Here is a 20403-nt window from a genome sequence, read left to right on the forward strand (position 1 = left end):
CATGTCAGGATTCAAGAGTTTTACATTTCAAATGTTTTTATTGTCACTTCTCTATATTGTCATAGAGTAGAATCAAAAAGCTGTTTCTCTCTCACCTTAAACATAGATATAAAATAGACACTAGAAACAAATAGAATAAATGTAACATATAAAATCCACTTCAGTATATTATCAGCGTGATACACTCAGTGGCCACTTTATTAGGTACACCTGTTCAATGGCTTGTTAACACAAATAGCTAATCAGCCAATCACACGACTGCAAATCAATGCATTTATTCATGTAGAGTTGATCAAGACAACTTGCTGAAGTTCAAACTGAGCATCAGAATGAGGACGAAAGAGGATTTAAGAGACTTTGAACGTGGTCTGGTTGTTGGAGCCAGACAGGCTGGTCTGAGTATTTCAGAAACTACTGACCTACTGAGATTTTAACTAACAACAATCTCTAGGGTTTACAGAGAATGGTCTCAAGAAGAGAAAATCCTGTTGGATTCACCTGTTTGGAGTTTCCAGGTTTTAAATTTGTTAATTCTGAACCTTCAGCTCTGTACACATGATTAAACTCTGGATGATTTCAACAGGAACTTTGTAAACTCACATCTTTTATTCTTTATTCAGGTTGTGGAGCTGCAGTTTGTCAGAGATCAGCTGTGATTCTCTGGTCTCAGCTCTGAAGTCCAACTCCTCCCTTCTGAAACATCTGAACCTGAGTGAAAACAACCTGAAGGATTCAGGAGTGAAGCAGCTGTGTGGTTTTCTGGAGAGTCCAGGGCTGTAGACTGGGAGGGCCTGGAGTGAGTTCACTGTCTGTTACTGTTGAAGATCTGATATGTTTAATCACCAACTGAATCTAATTCATGTTCCTCCATCAATCTATAAGTGACCTTTAGTTCATCTTTTCTGTTTCCTTGTCTCCAAGTGTTTGTAACAGAACATGTAGAAAACGTCCACTGTTGGTTGTTGAAGTCAATGAATGTTTGTGATTAGAGCTGAAGAGTCACATCTGGATAAAGAAGATCCTCTCAACTCACATTTGTTTCAACTGACAAAGTTTTCTTGATCAAGTCCCAAGATTTCTTTGCTTTGTGTTTATTTGAAAGTGACTTGACTGATAATGTCTGATCATTGATATTGATCCTGTAATGAGGTCAGCAGCATCTTATTGATCTGTGTTGACATCAATAATTGTCTGAATGTTGTGCTGACGTTTGGATGATGTCTGTAGAAGACTGACATGATGAAGATCCACAATAACACAAGGACAAAGTCACTCTACTCATTTTAGAGAACAGCTCATTGATCAGGACACATTTCAGACCTCAACATATCTGACTGATCATCAGTCATTTCATCTTTTATTCTTTATTCAGGTTGTGGAGCTGCAGTTTGTCAGAGATCAGCTGTGATTCTCTGGTCTCAGCTCTGAAGTCCAACCCCTCCCATCTAAAACATCTGAACCTGACTAACAACAACCTGAAGGATTCAGGAGTGAAGCAGCTGTGTGGTTTTCTGGAGAGTCCAGACTGTAGACTGGAGACTCTGAGGTCAGTCAGCTTTGATTCAATCAGTTTTCTTTTATTTATGAGGCAGTAACTAATATTAAGTCTCTGTTTGCTCCAACACTTGGATGAAACATGTGATGGTCTAGAAGCTGAAATATTCAATATTTCATTTTGCTGCTGATGAAAGATGGAGCTGATCAATCAGCTGATTGGTTGTTGGAGTCATTGATCAGGGAGCAGTAGCAAACATCGGCTGCTTCACTTCTATGACTTTCTTCTTTTCTCTGGTTTCTCTCATTTTAAACTGAATCTCTTTGGATTGAAGACGTCACCTTGTCCTCTGAAAACTGTGACTCTACTACTACTATATTTGATTCATGTCAGGATTCAAGAGTTTTAGATTTCAAAGGTTTTTATTGTCACTTCTCTATATTGTCATAGAGAAGAATCAAAAAGCTGTTTCTCTCTCACCTTAAACATAGATATAAAATAGACTCTAGAAACATATAGAATAAATGTAATATATAAAATCCACTTCAGTCTATTATCAGCGTGAAACACTCACTGGCCACTTTATTAGGTACACCTGTTCAATGGCTTGTTAAACACTAGCTATCAGCCAATCACACGGCTGCAAATCAATGCATTTATTCATGTAGAGTTGATCAAGACAACTTGTGAAGTTCAAACCGAGGGGATCAGAATGAGGAAGAAAGAGGATTTAAGAGACTTTGAACGTGGTCTGGTTGTTGGAGCCAGACAGACTGGTCTGAGTATTTCAGAAACTACTGACCTACTGGGATTTGAACTAACAACCATCTCTAGGGTTTACAGAGAATGGTCTGAAGAAGAGAAAATCCTGTTGGATTCACCTGTTTGAAGTTTCCAGGTTTTAAACTTGTTCATTCTGAACCTTCAGCTCTGAACACATGATGAAACTCTGGATGGTTTCAACAGGAACTTTGTAAACTTACATCTTTTGTTCTTTATTCAGGTTGTGGAGCTGCAGTTTGTCAGAGATCAGCTGTGATTCTCTGGGACCAGCTCTGAAGTCCAACCCCTCCCATCTGAAACATCTGGACCTGAGCTTCAACAATAAGCTGAAGGATTCAGGAGTGAAGCAGCTGTGTGGTTTTCTGGAGAGTCCAGACTGTAGACTGCAGACTCTGGAGTGAGTTCACTGTCTGCTACTGTTGTAGATCTGATATGTTTAATCGCCAACTGAATCTAATTCATGTTCCTCCATCAATCTGTAAATGTCCTTTAGTTCATCTTTTCTGTTTCCTTGTCTCCAAGTGTTTGTAGCAGAACGTGTAGAAAACGTCCACTGTTAGTTGTTGGAGTCAATGAATGTTTGTGATTAGAGCTGAAGAGTCACATCTGGATCAGAAGATCCCCTCAACTCACATTTGTTTCGACTGACAAAGTTTTCTTGATCAAGTCCAAAGATTTCTTTGCTTTTGTTTATTTGAAAGTGACTTGACTGATAATGTCTGATCATTGATATTGATCATGTAATGAGGTCAGCAGCATCTATTGATCTGTGTTGACATCAATAGTTGTTGTTGTGCTGACGTTTGGATGATATCTGTAGAAGGCTGACATGATGAAGATCCACAATAACACAAGGACAAAGTCACTCTACTCATTTTAGAGAACAGCTCATTGATCAGGACACATTTCAGACGTCAAAACATCTGACTGATCATCAATCATTTCATCTTTTATTCTTTATTCAGGTTGATTTACTGCAGTTTGTCAAAGATCAGCTGTGATTCTCTGGTCTCAGCTCTGAAGTCCAACCCCTCCCATCTGAAACATCTGGACCTTAGAGACAACAACCTGAAGGATTCAGATGTGAAGCAGCTTCTTGATCTTGTGGAGAGTCCAGACTATAAACTGAAGACTCTGTGGTGAGTAGAGGGTTCCAGTCAGTCCAGGCTGCTTTCATCAGTATCGTCCTAAACACAGTTAGTATCAAAGATCCAGTGTTTCCTGTAAAACCTGCAGCTTCTCAGTGAAGCTGTGAGAGGAGAATGGAGACAGGCTTCAGGATTGGACAGAAAGACAGAGAGAGAGACAACAGTCAGCCAATCAGATGAGCCAGACGCCGGTTGTGATCATGTGTTTGAGTTGATGTGAAGACGACTGTTGTTGTATTGATGTGTCCAGGAAATAAAGCTGGATTCCAGCTGACAGCCTTCCAAGATGTATAGAGACAGTGGTGGTCATTCATCACATCTGATCAACAACTGATCACAGCTCTAAGATCAGTCTGACTGAAGCCTGCACATCACAGAAGCAGCATTTCATTTAGTAACCATGAGTTTCTTAGTCAGCTGATCTTTGTTTCCATGGAGCACTAGTAAATCCATCACTAAAGTGTTGGTGCAGTAATGAAGCGTTCAGGACTCTCAGCAGTTTCTTAGTGAAATCTGCAGAGGAAACAGACTTGATGCTAAAAGTCTCTGCAGGTCTGTGTGTGTTCACTCCAACACGTTAACATGAAGCTGAAAGGAAGCTGGCTGAGCTCCACAGCTGCTCCACTGCTGCTCTGAACAGGACTCAAGTCCCTGCTGCTCTTTCTACTGGATGTGATGATGAAGGGAGTCTCTGGAACACTCCTTCACCTCCTCTCTTCTTTCTCCTCCTCTCTACAGGTGGAGGTATTAAACAGGAGGATGAGCTGTGTCCTGATGATCCAGAGGTTGAAGCAGACTCTGACTGGACCATGTTACTGGGAGGTGGAGAGGAGAGCTTCATCCAGATGCTCTCCATTTACGATCATCAACAGAGCTGCACTTCAACTCTTCACAGAGCTCCAACAAATCAAGTCCAGTCCCTCATCAATGATTCAAAACACAAACCAAATATTGTCTCCTCCTCGTTACGTTCCTCTCCTTCATACACGTTTGTTGGATCAGAGCAGCATCTGCTTCATGTGTCTTTGATTATTGGTTGGATTTGTCAGATGAGGAGTTGAGTGTTTCCTGTTTCTATAGCTGCTGGTGAACTGTAGGAACTGGTGAGAGACGACAGCAAAGAAAGAGGTCACAGTCAGACCAGAGACTCCATCAGATCTTCATCACATGTCATTTTTATAGTGTATCTTATTGTAATTTATTGCACTGTGTCTTTCATGGTTATATTTTTACAGAATACCTCATGACCGCTTTTTTACATTGTATCTGGTCCCATGTTTTCTATGGTTTATTTGTTCCTATCATGTTTGTCAGATGTTTTTACAGTGTCGTGGAAATTTCTCTGTTACTGGTGAACAATGAAATAGAGACTTCTGCCAGCCGACAAGGTTTTATTTTCTTTGCAAAGAAAAGGTCAATCAACACGCGAGCGGTCAATGATGAAGAAAGACCCCGAATACGGGGAGACCTAAACATTTATACCTGAGGACAGCCCCCAGGGTACGTTTCACAACCTTTGTCTGCTGCAGGTATCGGCGCCGATTCCCTTGGGTGTGTTTTCCACCTGGGGTATCATGCAGGGTCTTTTATTTAGATGCAAGTTAAGTCTAAACATCACACAAAACCATTTGGTTCCTTATGTTTGAAAGGAGAGAGGTTGGGTGTCTCAGATGGTGAATTGAAATTGCCATTACAACAGCGTGTTCAACATATGTGCTGTTGTTGTACAGAATCTCACTAATTCTTCACTGAGATTTTATGATTGTTACCAGGAAACGCCAACACCATCCATTACTAATTCATAAAAATGGTTTAAAGTTTTGTGGCAGTTTTATTTATTGCTTTAAAACGTTAAGGTGTGAAACCCTATGGGGCAGATGTGCTATGCTGTAATAAATGTCTTATTTCCACCATTAATGGGCCTATAAATTATGATTACCAACATCTGCCATTATGTAAAAGGTCCTCACTTAAATATCCCAGCGTCTTCTTCCTTTAAATATCATAAATGAGCTGTAAAATGCTTTATAGCCCATTCACCTCATCAGTCATGGAGCTGTGTTCACCTTCTCCTCGGTCTCTGTATGCATCAATCACCGTTAAAAGGTTCAAATTACTTAAAAATTGTAAATATTCAGAAATAGTGAAAATTATAACTAGTATGATTAAAAACTAGTCTTTCTGTTACTGTTAAAAATTTGTATTCTCATTAGTATTGCCATCATAACAATAGTAAAATACTACAGTCAATGATCATCAGTATCATGGCATGTGTTCCTGACAGTGACCACTTGAGGGCAGTGATCATCAGTTCCTAATAGACACTGTAAAACTGGGAGAACATCTTGTGTCAAAAAGAAGAAGCTGAGCCTGGATTAACTCCTGGGGTCCGTTTCACAAAGCAGGTTCAACAAACTCTGAGTCTGATCTTAAACTCTTAGTTAGAAAACTCTGAGTTTCCGGTTTCAGAACAGCGGATTTAAGTTGGTTTAATCAACTCAGAGTAGTTTGACCTGGAGTTAAGCGCGTGCACCATCAATGGAGCCCTGATCCAACGAGTCACCATGGCAACGGGGAAGAGGAGGCTACGGAGTGGAAATCCTACTGCGCTCATACGGTGAGTTTCAACACGTTTTTAGAAAGAAGTGCAAAGAGAGGGAGACAGTGTAGGAGAACTTTGCTGCTCGGGTCAATGCGTTTGTTTAAATGTAGTCCTTTATATCACAATAATATTAAAGGGGAAACTGCTTGAATGGGAGCATATTCATTTATTTCATAGGTGTAATCCCGCGGGGGAGAAGCCACTTGGCAGCAGTTTAAGATGAAATATAAAAACATTGTTAAACAGGTCAGACCTCGGCCTGGAGGGACCTCATTCTGATCATGTTTTACACTGGGTAGGAAATAATAAGTGTATATTTCACTGTGCAGTTGTTTGATCCCCAACATGATGCTGTTCTCACACGTAAATGTCTTCTCATCTATATCATGTTCTGTTAAATAATTCAGCCTGTTTAAACTAACACAGAAAGATGCAGTAAAAGGGGTGGTGGCCCAGCACCTCCACCTCTAACGGAGGCAGAGGAGCCCTAAACCAGAATATTGGAAGGCCAGTGTCTGAGGGAATCCCTGGAGGAGCTCATCCTCTGAGTCCACCCCCCAACACACAAGCTCCTTCATAAAATCTAATAGGCCTATACATATCTTTTCATACAAATATTGTCTTTTATGTCTTTTTTTCTATTGTCCCAACAGATTCTGATGGTACCGCTCAGAAAGATAATTGTCTGGAAATGCTAAAAGATCTATGTGCGCTCTGATAACCATCTCCCGACCAATATTATACAAGTAGTTTAGACCAAGCAGTCCGATTGGTCAATAAGACATTTAGAACGTGCTCAAATCAGTATCACAGCTGATTTGATCATCACTAAAAATGTTGCGCCACCAAGTCTGTGGCAACATTGTATCCGTCTCCATGGCAACACTGTAACTGTCAGAGCTGGAACAGGAATCGGCTGAAAAATAAGCCAAAAAATGAATCGGTTAATTTCGATTTATTTGGTCTCAGTTTCGATGAATGGTTGGAGGAGGATGAGAATAACCAAAAAAATAAGAAAGAAAGATTTGTGCCTATGTAACAGAGTTAAAAATTAACTTTATTAACTATTATTTCCAATTTGTATCTGTAAATTTCATTTATCATTTTAAGATTATTTTGAGTATTGGAAATTAACTTTGCACTCTGCTTCTTTCTCAGGAGGTCTGTCAACTTTCTCTGTCACATAATAGATGAGAATGGTGTTTCAACAGACCCCTGTAAAGTTCAAAACATCGCAAATATGGCAACCACTGACCTCATGGAGCCCAATGGCGTGACTCCATCTCAGAAGAGGATAAGGTCCTTTCTGGGGATGGTAAATTACTATCAGCACTTCATACCCAGATACTCTGCCATCGCCAAGCCGCTCTTTGGTCTGCTGAAGGGTGGAAAAGGGAAAGGCAAACACTGTAAGATCAAGCAGGAAGTTGTGTGCCTCTGACTGGACAGCAGAGCAGGAAAAGTCCTTTGAACACCTGAAATCCTCACTGATTCACAGTGCCGTCCTGGCTCATCCAGACTTCACCCGTCCCTTCATGCTGTCTACTAATGCATCCCTGGATGGCATAGGTGCTGTTCTGTCCCAAGTTCAGGAGGGTGAAACACGAGCCAGGCCCATTGCTTCTGCCAGCAAGTCATTGTCTCAGTCCCAAAAGAACTACACAGCTCATTGGTTAGAGTTTCTGGCCTTGAAATGGGCAGTCTGTGACAAGTTCAGTCACTGGCTGAAAGGCCACAAATTCACGGTCTGGACAACCCGTTGACCCACATCCTGAGAAAGCTGAAGCTAGCCTGTTGTTAGCAACGCTGGGTGGCCAAGTTGGCGAGCTATGACTTCCAAATCAAGTATATCCCAGGTCAGCAGAACATTGTGGCTGATGCCTTGAGCCGTGTGCCATTTGTCAAGGAGAGCGTTGGCCACAGGCTGCTCATTGAACCCTATGTAGGTCTTCTCACCGAGGTCAAGGATGTGTCAAATTCCTCCGTCCAAAATGCCTTCCAGTCATCTAGTGGTCACAAGAAACCCTTTCCAGTGAGTGTCAATGCCCAATCCACATGCAGTCCGCTACACATACACACTGAGTCTGTTTCAACAGAGGATGTGTCTGCTGTGTTACAGTCGCACATTGAGTGGGATGCTGATCCGATGAGCCAGGCTGTTGAACTGTTGCAGTATCTACCTCAGTTGGTTCCACCTGGACAGGACACCTCACCTGCCTACACCAAAAAGGAACCCCCTGACAAGCAGCTGGAGGACAGAACTCTCTCTCGTGTTGTGTACTATGTTGAGAGATGTCGGAGGCCCTCTAGGAGAGAAAGATTTAATTAGCCTGTCTCTGTCACAAAATACTTGAAACACTGGGATAGGCTAACTGTGAGCAATGGTGTGCTATACAGGATTTCAAGGGATCAGAAGACCAAGGGAAAGCGCTTCCAATATGTTGTCCCTGACTCACTCAAGTCTGAGGTTCTGCATGGAGTACACGATAGAGCAGGACATAAAGCTCAGTTCAGGAGCCTTAGCTTGACAAGACAGAGGTTTTTCTGGCTGAACCTCGACAGAGATGTGAGAGACTATGTTCGTCATTGCCAAAGATGCATCATCAGCAAGACCATTGAGCCTGAGGGTAGAGCTCCACTGGAGAGCATAACATCAACTAGGCCGCTAGAGCTGGTATGTATTGACTTTTGGTAGGCCGAAGACTCCAGAAACAAGTCTATTGATGTTTTGGTGGTGACAGACCATTTTACAAAAATGGCTCCGGCATTTCCATGTAAAGACCAGACAGCTAAGCAGGTGGCAAGGGTTCTTTGGGACTGGTATTTCTGTGTCTTTGGCTTTCCTGAAAGAATTCATAGCGACCAAGGCGCTAACTTCGAGAGTCAGCTGATAAGTGAGCTCCTTAGGGTGTCAGGTGTCAGAAAATCCCACACAACCCCCTATCATCCAATGGGAAACGAAAGTGTGGAGCAATTCAACCGAACCTTGGGTGGCATGATTCGTGCGTTGCCCCCTGAAGAGAAAGTTGACTGGCCACGGCGCTTGCAGACACTGACATTTGTGTATAACTGTGCAGCTCATGAGACGACAGGTTATCCCCCCTTTTACCTCATGTTTGGCCGAGTCCCCCGCCTACCTTTCGACGTCCTCTTCCCTACTGTCCTTCATGACTCTGCTGTGACGAGCTATGATAAGTATGCAGCATGTCTAGCTAATGACTTGAAGGAAGCGATGATGATTGCTCAGGACCATGCCACAAAAGAACAGAAGAGACACGCTCAGCTGTACAACAGGAAAGTAAAGGGATCAGGCATTAATGTTGGTGACAGAGTACTCTTGGCCAACAGGCAGGACACAGGGAACATGAAGCTCGCTGACAGATGGGAATCTACCATCTACACCGTGGTGGACATGAATGCTGAGACTCACACTTACAGGATTCATGACACAGTCAATGGACAGGAGAAAGTGATGTTTCACAGAAGCCTGCTTATGCTGGCCAATTGTCTTCCTGTGGAGGACACATGTGACATGTCTGAACCTGCCTCATCCATGCCTGCTACAGAATTCTCAGCCTCAGGAACTGATGATGTCAGAGGTGATGGAGAGCCCTTGTTTGAGAGACAGAGTGAGACTCTTTGCGGAGCTAGTGAGAGCTTTGATGCTGGAAGTGACAGAAACTCATCTACGACTGTAGAGGTGGGACAGTCCCCTTTGACTGATCCAGAACCTGTGGACTCTGAGAGGAGAACCATAAAATTGATCACACAGCTGTCTGCACCAAGTCTGTCAGCAGTGGATGTTACTGACATGACAAGCATGACCTCTGACCCCCAGAACTACTCCGTCCCACCTGAGGGCCACACGACAGATTTGTCTGTGACTTCTGACTCTGCCCCTGTGATTGCTGTGGACGTCCCAGTAAGTGTGAGGCAGCCAGCCCCTGCTCTCAGTACCATGAAACAGACTGACAATGTCTCAGACACCCTGCACGCTGTTGACCAGATCTCAACCATGAACTGTGACCGTTCTAATGCACAGATACAAGTCAGGTCAAGATTTGGTCATCTAGTCAAACCTGTGAACAGGCTAATACAAACCATGTCCAGGCAGGATGTTGTTCAAGACAAGGTCAGTGTTAAAGCTGTTTGCAAATCAGTGTTCCAGGCTTTTGCTGACTAAAACCTTAATCAGATAGCCTATGCCCCTATTGGGTCTGAAAGATTTTGTATTGATATATTGTTCTGCTGTTTTCAATTTGTACTGTGACATGAGCTTGCACTACACTACGTTTTGGGGTCTTGTGGGGTGTATAAGGCACCCTGTTACCAGTTGCTGGATTGAGGGATAATCGCTGCTCTCATGCAACTTTATCCTTAAGAGATACATTTGATGTTGGTTTTCTTGTTTATGGCCCCCTGGTGATTTGTGAACTTGTAGTGTTCTCTATGGTTTAGACTGTGTAGTTGGTGCTCATATTCGATAAAATTCAGTGGGGGTGGGTGTAACAGAGTTAAAAATTAACTTTATTAATTATTATTTCCAATTTGTATCTGTAAGTTTTATTTATCATTTTATGATTATTTTGAGTATTAATGAATTTTATCTCTATGACTCATTTTCATCTACTATTATTTTATGAAATTTCCCTGTAGAAATTAACTTAGCACTCTGCCCTTTTCGTGCCTCCTGGGCTTCTGTTGCCCCCCCTTCTGCCCTCACAGTCCCGTTTGTGTTGTTGAGGGTAAGTTATGTGTGTCACACCGTGGTGAGGGTGTCTTGTCTTGGGTTTGTTTTGTCCTGTCATTTCCTGTTTTATTTTGAGAAGTAATTCTCCTCTCGTTTCAGGTCACTTGCCCTTCCTCATGTGTCTCAGTCGGATTGTCCTAAGGGTTTCCACCTGTCCCCTATTTCCCTTCATGTGTTTAAGTAGTCTGTGTCCCCCTTGTCTTGTGCCAGAGTGTCATCGTCCTTGTCCTGCACCAGAGCCTTGTTCCATGTCCACAGCCATAGTAGTTGCCCAAGTAAGCCGTTTATACCTCTAGAAGAGTGATTTTTTGTTTGTAAATTTTCCAATATCTAAAGTTCATAGACCTTTGTTTTTCCTCGTTAACGAGTGATTTTTTGTTTGTTAATTATTTCCATAGTTTAGATTTCTAGTCCTTTTGGTTTTTCCTCTTTAAGAGTGATTTTTTGTTTGTTTATTCTTCCATAGATTAGATTCATAGTCCTTCGGTTTTCCTCCATTCGGAGCGTTTTGTGTTTCTCGATTTGTTTCTTTTGATTATAGTTTTTTCCTCCACCTGGAGAGTTTTTGTTTCTCAGAATTCAGAGTTAGTGTCTAGGTTTTTATAGCCATTTGTTTGTCACTCTATCTGAGTTCTCCGGTGAATTCAATAAAAGCCTTTTTGTTATTCAATATCTCTGCATCTGAGTCCTGCTTCGAGTCTCGGCCTGACACTTTGACCCTAACACAGTATAAGGGTTAAAGGTTTTACTTGCAGTAAGGAGTCAGTTCCTTTAGTGAGTGCTGCACATTTGCAGATTTCTAATTTTAGGTAGTGTCATTGCAGCCAGTGAGTCTCACATTAAGCCTTTGTGGTTAACAGGTTTTCCAGCTGATGTTGTCATACCTCAGTTCTTCCATTGTTATTGACCGTCAGTATGAATGTTGGTAGTTTTGTCTTTTCCTTTTAGTTTTAGTGAGTGCTACTAGTTCTGCTGCTTGAGCTGAGTCATGTTTAGGTTGTGGTTCTGCTGGAGTTACCACTGTATGGTCTGTAACATCTGTGACATCTGGATTCTTTCTACTAGAACCATCTACAAACTCACATCTGCTCTATTACATGAAATGTTGGGATTTGTTGAGGGGGAAAAGTATTTGTACTTGAATAAAAATTCAAGATAGGTGTAAGTTTTTTAAGTTACACTTCTAATCCAGGATATGTAAGTGTAAAACTAAGTATTAATGATCCATTCTAATAACTATGGATGTATGTGCAGTATTGGTTGATGTTTTCATTAAATGCAGCTAATAGAGGTGATTTATTCTGATTTGAAGGGACACAACATTACTGTGATGATGATTTGGTTCTTGTGGGAGACAGTAGGTTAGAGAGGTTAGAGGTTCAATTCCCACAATGACCAAGTGTCCCTGAGCAAGACACTGAACTCCCGGTGTGTGACACTGGTGTGTGAGTGTGTGTGTACTTGTGTGAGTAAATGTGTAGATGTGTGTGTGACTGTAAAGGCTTTGAGAACCAACAGGTAGAAAAGATCTATATTAAAAAAACAGACTATTTCCCATTTACCAGTAGACAATAGTCTGAATTACAGAGCTAACAGATGAATGCTAACAGACTAATGCTAACATGAGAGAACCTGACTGCAGACGTCTCGATACTAATTGTGTAACGACTTGCCTGTCGTTCAAAAATCGTTTGAGAGGATGAGGTGAGGTCCTGTATATTTTGTGTGACGCGCTGATGCTGGTTCATGTAAGCACGCTGAGTCCAGGTGAGTTTAAGCATTTAATAAATAACAAAAATTACGGCTACCTAACACTCTCCTCCGTCAGTGCAGGTGAACCAGCTCCCTATATCACCTACGGCAATCATCCCCCAGTGCACGCAGGAAACCCCCTATTGGCCAGGTGTACAATCACAGTCAGCTGTATCTTAACCACATGTTTGTTTTGTGTCTCTTGAGACTCTTTGGAATGACTATGGATTACAAAACATGCATGACCAAATAATCTCTCTGCATAAATGATCACATATGTGTGTAATAAAATAAGATCGAATGTATTCTGTGTGAGTTTAAATAAATAAAGTTTCCCAAATTTGTATAATCACTTGATATGGCAGGTTGTGCGATAAAGTTTTTCTGTAACTTTAGGAAATGGCATGGACTTAGGGAGGCAGAGGACAGTGAATATGCTTGTGTAACTTGGACAAAGATGTACAGAACAGCATGTTATTCATTTTTGTTCAGAAATAACAGTTTCTCTCGGGCCTTTGAAAACACTCTTTGGTACAGAAGATGCTGATGTGCATAAAAGTGCTAGAGCAAGATTATATGAATAAGGGTATAGTAATCTTTGGCCCTCCCAGTATTCCAGAGGGGTTTCCAGTCTGCTTATATTTGGCTCTGAAAGGTAGAGCTGGACGTCCACGGCGGCATCTGCTGTTACATTTTGAGTCTTCCATGTCTAAACGATGCCGATGGTTTGTTACCTAAGAGGAAACCACAGTTCATGTTAGTAAGTGATCTAATATTAATAATTTACCTGAAAATGTAAAATAATAGTGACATATATTTACTTTGTATATTATTGTTTTGATCTTGAGGCTTTCAAGAATCTTGAATACTGTCATTTGGTGGCGCTATTGATATGATAACACACACAATATACCACAGACAAACATTTCAGCAAACATGTCAGACAGGTGGACAGCTCCTCACACGTATCTCCAGTTACACAAATTCCATTATAATTCAAACAATATTTAAACTACATTATCAATTCTGTTTATATTAAAAATAAATTGGCTTTATTCCTGCATCTGACTTTATTTTCCATCACTGTTGTGTTGTTGACATTGTTATATTGATATTTTGCGACTTGTTCTGTTTTCTTATTTTGCACTAAGGATTTTTCTAAAAACAATTGTATGTAGCAAAATGGGAAATGTTTCAAATCTATACTGTTAAATTATTGTATTTTGTAATTACGAAAAACGTTTCTTTGCCTAAATATTTGTCCTGTATTTTATCATAATCTTAGTCAAACAACGAAAGGCAGAAGTACAAAGTTATTGAATGATCATGACGTTTTAAGAAAATGTATTGGTATCGGTGATACTAACCCAGTATTTACTTGGTTTCGGATCGATACCAGAATTCCCAGTATCTCCCATCCTTAACATGGACTTATGTGATCACAGTACTAACATCTGTACACTAGAAAAATGTGGGAAAGTAGTTGCATCACATATTCTATACAGCAGGGGCGGCCAATCAGGACCAAGAGCCACATTTTTTTACTGTGTTACGGCAAAGAGCCACATCATACACATGGGCACACATGAACATCACCCCATCCCTTCCTCAAACACACACACACACACATACACACACACACACACACACACAGAAATTGACTCCTACAGTACAAAGAGAGGCCAGTCATTTCCAACAATGAACAGTGTGCACTGTCTCACACAAAGTCCACAAACAAAAATATTATAATTTACAATAGCTTTTTTCTTTTACTATGTATGTTACTTACTACTTACTTAGTGAGCTGAAGTGGCGCTGAAGATTTGAAGCTTTGAAATGCGCTAATGATGCCTAAAAACATCCTGTGTTCATCTTCATGTCTTCGTTTTGCTGTGCATTTTTTTCCCTGCCGTTTTGAGAGCGAACTTGACACAAATTGTTCACTCAAAGATCTTGCTCCTACTGGGAAACTTTGAGGTATTTTCATCCAACGCACATGCGAAGCGAAACTTCGATATGAACGTAAGAGCCGCATGGAACCGGGCAAAGAGCTGCATGCGACTTGGGAGCCGCGGGTTGGCCAGCCCTGATATACAGTATTTATTTAGAGGAACCTCCTGAACAAATGATGGACAATGTATGATGGGATCCTGAAAAACAGCACAGAGATGAGAAGAATGTTAAAATGATGATATTTCAGCAGATCATGTACTCACCACATCAATAAACATTCAACTTAGACCTCAAGAGAAGCAATACTCAGCACAGCAACACAGAATATTTCCTAGTACAACTATTATTGATGCGAGTACCAAATAAATAAATAACAGCATGACTGATGGCTGGGCCAGAGGTGCCCGTCAGGTAGTTTCCTGTAGAGTTGAGCAAACCACTAATTTTATAATACTTTTAAACGTCTACTTGTGTAAATGAAAATGACTTCAACAATAAAAATTGATTCGCTATTTATTTATTTTTCCTATTCCCGTGTTGATATTTCAAGTGAAATTTGACATGGTATCGATATTTTGACGTGAAGGTCGATTCTAAAAGACAAGTGTCTAGGTCGGAAGTGTCGATATTTCTGGATCGATACTCACATCCCTCGTTACTCGTTTCAGTTTAGTTTCACTTTCACCAGGATCGTGTCGCGGGTGTTTTTCTCTCCGTGTCAACCTCCGTCTGAAGGTAATGAAGCAGTTTTGAATGTTTTCTTGATGAACATCAGCTGTCAGCAGCTCAGCTCCAACAGAAGCAGCAGAAATCTGCCGAACTTGACGTTAAACTGAGTCAGAGCTGAAAGGTTAGAGTCTGGATGAGGCCTAGTGTGAAACTGTTCCCACATTTTATAGAGATCGCCTGTGATCACCTGTCTGTTCGAGTCCTTGGTTCATAAATATGATTTCAGCTGATTTTCTTTTCTTTTCAAACTGTCTCTAGAAGTAACTAATGTGAAAAACTGAGCTTTGAGTCGTCATTGTGCGTCCCTTTAATCCCTTCATTACATGACGACATTAAGGTCCATTAACGAAGTGAAAGTAGAAACTTTAACTCATTTCCAGACAATTATATTTTTGAGTGGTACCCTCAGAATCCGTTGGGACAAAAGTTCTTCTTTCTAAAAACGTGTTGAAACTCGCCGTATGAGCGCAGTAGGATTTCCACTCCGTAGCCTTCTCTTCCCCGCTGCCATTGTGACTCGTTGGATCGGGGCTCCATTGATGCTGGCTTTTTAGAGTTGTGGCGCACGCGCTTAACTCCAGGTCAAACTTCTCCGAGTTGATTAAACCAACTTAAATCTGCTGTTCTGAAACCAGAAACTCAGAGTTTTGTAACTAAGAGATTAAGAGTTTGTTGAACCTGCTTTGTGAAACGGACCCCAGGAGTTAATTTTAATGTGAACTCTTTCATGGTGTTAACAGTCAAAACTTAAATATATGTTTAAAACTACTACAAAACTGATAATGAAAGACATTGATGGCCAAACATTTTTATTTTAAATGCATGTGTGACATTTTGAATCACAAACTGTGTAAACATTTTGCAGCAAACCGAGAAGAAAGTGCAAACAAAAAACAACATTAGGTTACAGGGCACATACAATCAAAAATGAACAAAAATAAATAAAAAAAGTCTCTGATAAATATAAGTTATATTACCGTGTCGTCATTCCCTCACAGGTCCCTCTCTCCTGTCTGTTACGGTCCTCGCTATGCCAAGTCAACTAAGGAAATAACAACAGCGCTATGTGTTCATTATTTTTGACAGAACAAGAAAAAGTGTAGGCTAATGTTAACCTAAAATACACAAAGTAATCAGTAATGACGAGCATGTTGTAAATTCCCTGCGCAAAGTGCAAACAAGTAAAATAAACAGAGCCACCGATTTATATTAAGCATGGTCCGAGTTTTCCCTTCAACAGTTAATGTTTGCCCCGAGCTAGCCAGCTAGTTAGCGAGTTTATCAAATCTGTCTGGCAAAACATATAAATGTGCCGTTATTATACCGACAGAAGCCTAATATAACGTTAGTTTACCTTCCTCACGAGTCCCGACAAGTTCGGAGCAAACTTCAGCAGCTAACTGCTAGCAAGTTCAGCCATCAAAGTCTAGGACAAAATATACAAATAAGTCTTATTAAGTCTTAAAATCCTGCACAGTCTAATATAACGTAGGTTTCAGAAGTAAAACCTCACTTTTCTCTGGCTTATAAGTCCCAATGAAGTCCTAGTGAAGACGGTGACAAAGCTGTTAACTCTGATGTATTGTTGAATCAGGCTCCTCAACACCGAGTGGATGAACACTGAAATATTACACCGCCAAAGAGTTACCCTGAACACAACCTGTAGTCAAATGTAGAGAATAAACTCCCAAAATCTAACACTTTAACACTTTTTTGTTTAACTCCAGATTTTTGAACAGAAACAGAAATTTGCTGTGTAGCAGCTTTAACTGACAGAATCAGAGCCAATCAGTGGAGGATCAGCTGATGTTTTTACAGCACAAATGATTCCAGATAATATCAGATGAATGATTTGTGTTTCCTCTGCACATGAAGGTAGAAGGTTGATGTGGATTCAGCAGCATGGACCAGAGGGAGGACAAAGAGGAGGGAGTCAGACATCTGCAGGACGGGTTGACTGGTTTCAGTCATTCACCTGATCCCAGCTGTGTTTCCCTCAGAAGTGATTGGTCACAACATCGTAACATTGATTTTAAAGGACATCAACCTTCTGCTCCTGAGAGGTAAAATGTTTCCTCCATGTTTCTGATTCATGTTTAAACTGTTATTGATCCAGAGAAGTTTTATTAACCAGTTTATTTCTCTTCAGTATCATTGATCTCATGTAAATGTGTTACATCTGGAAGCTGTCCAGTCTGACCAGACTTGAACTGATTCTTCTTCTCTAACAGGATCAATCCAGACCCCAGCTGTGTGTCCCTCAACAGTGATTGGTCACAACATCGTAACATTGATTTTAAAGGACATCAACCCTCTGCTCCTGAGAGGTAAACCAGTGTCCAGCTTCATCCATGAGTCAGAGGAGACTAGCTCCTTTCTACAGTTTCCACTTTAAGCTGTGGAGGTTGATTTGAGAAGCAGGCTTTGGATCATAGGACACTGGTTTGAATGGTAACTGACAGGTAGAACATGTGTGTGGGTGGAGTGAAGAAGCCATATCCATGGCTGCAGTAGCTATGAGGACACTGCCTGTTAGTTATTTAACATATTATACGATGTCACTTTGACAACAGGTTACTGAAGTTATTACAACATCAATTACTATTTCTAATATTTCTATTGTTATTCAAAATGTCCCAACTACAACATAAATCCTAAACTGAAATTTCAAATTGGTCAGAATTAAAAGTTTATGACTGTATATAAACTGTATATAAAAGAACCAGTTGGTTGAGTCTTGACAAGTAGTTGAAAGTTTATCAAATTCTGATTTAAATGGTTCTTAAATAAATAATATGAAATAAACAGACAGAAAATATTGTTCAGTGAAAAAGCCAAAGCAGTCAGTATGGTGAAAACAACTTTTCTCTTCCATGTGGCTGCAGTAGAATTAATAAATTAGTCTTTTTTCCCCAAACTTTTATCCAATAGGTTTACATGATGACAAACAGGCGTTTTTAATTTGTTTTGTTTTGTTTCAATACTGAATGAAATGGACTTTGAAATCTTTGTCCTTTTTTGTAGCCACAGATATTATGGAAGAAGATCTGACCTCATATTTCTGAGAATGTAAAACATTGATGAAAACACTGTAACTTTGGTTAAAGTTGTTCCTCTCATTCTTAGTCCCCTCAGCTCCATTCCCCAGAGCTTGTTCAGGACCAGGAAGATTTGGTGTCATTGACCCAACTGAGTCTGTCTTAGATCTGCCATCAAAAAACACTTTGTTCATGTTCCTGTTCTTAAAACACTACAAATATTGTTAAACTGGAGCGATATTATTGACTTCTTTATGAGCGTGGATTTTGTAGCAACGTGTGACCAAGAAGAGTCTGAAAATATTTCAAGATCAGCTGAGATTTATTTAGAGTTGATCAGAGTAATTTCAAGTGATGATAGGTGTGAACTATTTAACATTTTCTTCATTACCTATGCCTATAGTGCTACTGGGAGAAACTTTGTGTCACAACATGAAGCCAGAAGATAGAACTCAAACCAGACACACACACAAGAAACCAAAGGACCTGATGATAAACTAATTCTTAGTTTATTAAGGACTTAAAGAAGGAAACAAAAAGAGCTGCAGAGTGTGGCAGGATAATCCAGTAAACTAAAAGCAAGACAAACTGTGTCTGTGACTGTGTGAATGTGTTTGTCTCTGTGTGGACAGACATGATGAGAGCTAATTGTTGATGATTGGTCCACAGAGTCCACCAGCAGAGCTCAGAGGTTCTCAGTGGTCAGTCTACCCAGCAGCATCAGACACAGCTGGACTCCATCTTTCTGGTCTGTACATGTACAACAACTACTTTCCATCATGTCCATGCTGCTCTTTGTAGACCAGTGGATTGTCAGTGTGTCCAACATGGATCTGATGTTTGTCTCCATGGTTTCAGTCTGCTTGTGTCATTCATATCGTCTTCTGTTCCAGCTGCTGGAGGACAACATCATCACTTTTATAAGAAACGAGCTGAAGAAGATCCAGAAGGTTGTGAGTCCAGATTACCCAGGATGCTCAGAGAGTCAGAGGGAGGATGAGGAGGTGTTGGAGGGTGAAGATGAAGAGCAGAGGAGGAGCAGCAGAGATTTATTAGTGAAGATGACAGTAAACTTCCTGAGGACAATGAAGCAGGAGGAGCTGGCTGACTGTCTGCAGAGCAGTAAGAGGATTTCTCTAAACATTGAAGCTGCTGGAGAAATTAGATATTTACTAATTTCTCAAGAGATGAACCAAGATATATTCACACACTCATTCTTTAGAGCTATGACATGCTGGAATATTTACTGGAGAGTTTATTCATTCATCTTATTTCTTGTTTTGGTCATTCAGGACATTTTGCTCCAGTTTGTGGACGTAAAGTTAAATCTGCTCTGAAGGAGAAGTTCCAGTGTGTGTTTGAGGGGATTGCTAAAGCTGGAAACTCAACCCTTCTGAATGAGATCTACACAGAGCTCTACATCACAGAGGGAGGGACTGCAGAGGTCAACGATGAACAGGAGGTCAGACAGATTGAAACAGCATCCAGGAAACCACACAGACCAGAAACAAGCATCAGACAAGAAGACCTCTTTAAAGCCTCACCTGGAAGACATGGACCAATCAGAAGGCTGATGACAAAGGGAGTGGCTGGCATTGGGAAAACAGTCTTAACACAGAAGTTCACTCTGGACTGGGCTGAAGACAAAGCCAACCAGGACATCCTCTTCATATTTCCATTGACTTTCAGAGAGCTGAATGTGGTGAAAGAGAGAAAGTTCAGCTTGGTGGAACTTGTTCATCACTTCTTCACTGAAACCAAAGAAGCAGGAATCTGCAGCTTTGAAGAGTTCCAGGTTGTGTTCATCTTTGACGGTCTGGATGAGTGTCGACTTCCTCTGGACTTCCACAAGACTGAGATCCTGACTGATGTTACAGAGTCCACCTCAGTGGATGTGCTGCTGACAAACCTCATCAGGGGGAAACTGCTTCCCTCTGCTCGCCTCTGGATAACCACACGACCTGCAGCAGCCAATCAGATCCCTCCTGAGTGTGTTGACATGGTGACAGAGGTCAGAGGGTTCATTGACCCCCAGAAGGAGGAGTACTTCAGGAAGAGGTTCAGAGATGAGGAGCAGGCCAGCAGGATCATCTCCCACATCAAGACATCACAAAGCCTCCACATCATGTGTCACATCCCAGTCTTCTGCTGGA

The 20403-nt window shown here is 41.0% G+C and overlaps 2 long non-coding RNA genes across 2 annotated transcripts; one reads left to right on the forward strand and one right to left on the reverse strand.

Moving 5' to 3' along the window:
• Positions 1 to 12634: 12634 nt before the first annotated feature.
• Positions 12635 to 16262, reverse strand: LOC125003602. The gene is made up of 3 exons (XR_007112249.1): positions 15616 to 16262; positions 14327 to 14680; positions 12635 to 13264 (listed from the first exon to the last, which is right to left on the reverse strand). It is a non-coding gene; the product is annotated as an uncharacterized LOC125003602 (long non-coding RNA).
• A 271-nt stretch (positions 16263 to 16533) lies between these two features.
• Positions 16534 to 18990, forward strand: LOC125003586. Its single transcript, XR_007112235.1, has 3 exons — positions 16534 to 17275; positions 17444 to 17539; positions 18920 to 18990. It is a non-coding gene; the product is annotated as an uncharacterized LOC125003586 (long non-coding RNA).
• The last annotated feature ends 1413 nt before the right edge of the window (positions 18991 to 20403 follow it).

Source organism: Mugil cephalus, chromosome 2, assembly GCF_022458985.1.
Source record: "Mugil cephalus isolate CIBA_MC_2020 chromosome 2, CIBA_Mcephalus_1.1, whole genome shotgun sequence".
NCBI lineage: Eukaryota > Metazoa > Chordata > Actinopteri > Mugiliformes > Mugilidae > Mugil > Mugil cephalus.